Raw genomic sequence first — 2,956 nt, forward strand, 5'->3', positions numbered from 1 at the left:
GGATGACACCGGTCAGGCTGCATTTCTGCCTAGCTGTGATGCTGGAGCACTGCTGATATCCTGCACAGGGAAGGCACAGCTCCAAGACAGCTGGTGAGAAACAGTGGGAGGCTGGGACAGATGTTGTGGTTCTCAATCTCCTGTGTACCCAGACACTGCTGGAGTTGAGAACGGGGATCCATGAACCCGAGGTTCCTCTATGTGCCAGGCAGGAAGGGATGGCTGAGCCTGGGGCAGGGGTGCAATCCAGTTTGGTTGCAAGACAGCGCTGAAAGTACAGAGGGGCTGGAAGAGAGGCCCCCGGGAGATTTAGGTGAGGCTCTTTAGATGAAGGCCTTGATGAAGGAGACAGTCCTTGCTTGTCCAATCTGCTTTATTTATGGTGGATGTGAATGAATCAGTCTTACTCTTCCAGGGTAGGTGGAGCCTGACCAGGAGCTGGTTCTAATGCCTGCTCTTCTCAATTGTGAGATTCCCCAGGTTTTTTGAAACCGCTTCAACCTTACTGGCTCTTCTGTCTGGTGGCACGCGGCCCACTTGTCCCACAGACACCAAGTCCCCTTAGAGCTGGAGATGACTCCAGGCACCAGTGTCTTCTAGATAAGATTGGTCACAACAGGTTCCCACATCAAGAGCACAAAAAGGGTTTTTTTTCTTTTAATTAAAAAGTTATGTATCCGTGTGCTTTGTCTGCACATATGTCTGTACACCACATTATATGCCTGGCGCCCTCAGAAGCTAGAAGAGGCTAGAAGGCATCGGGTTCCTCTGGAACTGGAGGTTTAGGGGGTTGTGAGCTGTTGCATGGGTGCTGGGAATCAAATCTGGGTCCTCTGGAAGAGCAGTAGTGGCTCTTAACCACTGAGCCATCTCTCCAGCCTGAGATCTTGTTTTAAAACACACACACACACACACACACACACACACACAGAGAGAGAGAGAGAGAGGGGGGGGGAGATTGAGAGAGAGAGACAGACAGACAGAGAGCTGGAGGTGAGGGTGGGGTAATCTTGGGCAATGTAGTATAAAATAGCTAGGCATAAAATATCTATTATCTCTAATATTACAAGCAGCTGGGTGCTAGGCATGTCTTATAGATATGTGGTGTGTGTGTGTGTGTGATTTTCTTTCTTTCTTTCTTTCTTTCTTTCTTTCTTTCTTTCTTTCTTTCTTTTTTTTTTTTTGAGACAGGATTTCATGTGTAGCTCTGACTGTCCTGCAGTTCACTTTGTAGACCAGGCTGGTGTCAAACTCACAACTATCCTCCTGCCTCTGCCTCCCAAGTGCTGGGATGAAAAGTATGAGCCAAGAAATACCTCTTGACTCCCAAAACAATCTAGGCTATTGCTGTTGCCCTTGGCTGCCTCCCAGAACTTGAAGGTATGACTCTGTTGCTGAAGACACCACACACTTTGGGCATAGAACTTGGAAGAATGGAGCTGGAGCTGACCTGGAAGCCTCTCTGAGGACTGGCCCTCACAGTAAGGTGCCATGCAAGCTGCCAGAGGAGACAAGCAATCAGTAGTGCTGCCCATCTGTAAAGCCTACAGATCACCACAACACCCAACAGGACAGGACATGGTACAACAGAGGAAATTTTATCATCAGCGTAACAATGTCTGATTAGACTCGAGGTCTATGGGATGGTAGGGAATGCTTCCCTGGTACATAGTCAGATGACCATGGCACAGACCCTAGAGGAGGACACAATGTTGCCATTTTCCTAAACCATTCTAATTATGTCTTTTAAATACTTAGCTTTACACCCACAGATTAAATGTAGCTCTCGTGACTTTTCAAAGAAACTTCCTTTTTGCAACAATCTAGAGGCTGTTACAGGGATCCACAACTGATCAAAAGGCAAAGTAAACTAACTACAGGGTAACATCTACCACACTACTGCTCTACCTAAAGCTCAGGAAGCCGGAAGAAGGAACAGGATGACTGTAAGAGCCAGAGGGTCCTTGAAGCTGTGATGTAGTGTCTTCCTCCTCTCCTCCTCCCCCCTCCTCCTTCTCTTCTTCTTCTTCTTCTTCTTCTTCTTCTTCTTCTTCTTCTTCTTCTTCTTCTTCTTCTTCTTCTTTTCCTTCTTCTTCTAGATTTGCTTATTTTATGTATATGAGATACTATAGCTGTTTTCAGACACACCAGAAGAGGGCATCAGATCCCATTACAGATGGTTGTGAGCCACCATGTGGTTGCTAAGAATTGAACTCAACCTCTGGAAGAACAGTCAGTGCTCTTAACCACTGAGCCATCTCTCCAGCCCTACTTAATGTCTTCTAGACATGGTCCTGCCACAAAATCTTAATAAGATTGCTTAAACAAGGCCTGCAAATAATCACACCAGGTAACATGCTGTGCAGATGGGGAAATTTCATAAGGCCCCATCTCTCAAGTTAGCAGTCAGTGGCTTCAGAGAGAGAGAGAGAGAGAGAGAGAGAGAGAGAGAGAGAGAGAGAGAGAGAGAGAGGTTGATTATGAGGTTTCTCTAGGGAAACCTCATTCTGCTGACATTACCCAGATGGTTACATGTTCATAAGGGAACTATGAAACGGACTTAGTGAAGGGAGGGGATCTTGGAGGCGGCTCAGAACACACCCAGGCACCGAAGGAGAGTTATTACTCCAGAAGATGAAAGTGGTGGAGGGTGGGGAACTGCCTGTGGATGGGACAAAGGCAGCAGCAGGTGTCTCTGAAGAACAGTTTTTAAGGAGAAAAAGGGGAAGTCTGTACTCAGATGAGTTGGTGAATCCTGACTGGACAGTCATGATTTGGCCAGTGCAGCCAAATCATGAATTTTGATGGCTGGACCTTGGTGTTCAGTCTCAGAAATGAGTCAGAGGCCAGTTAGGGGAGCCGACCTTGGGGGGCTAGCTTTAGTAATGATCTAAGGGTTTAGCCAGGAGACCTTGGGGGGCTAGCTTTAGTAATGATCTAAGGGTTTAGCCAGGAG

This window comes from Mus caroli, chromosome 10, assembly GCF_900094665.2.
Source record: "Mus caroli chromosome 10, CAROLI_EIJ_v1.1, whole genome shotgun sequence".
NCBI lineage: Eukaryota > Metazoa > Chordata > Mammalia > Rodentia > Muridae > Mus > Mus caroli.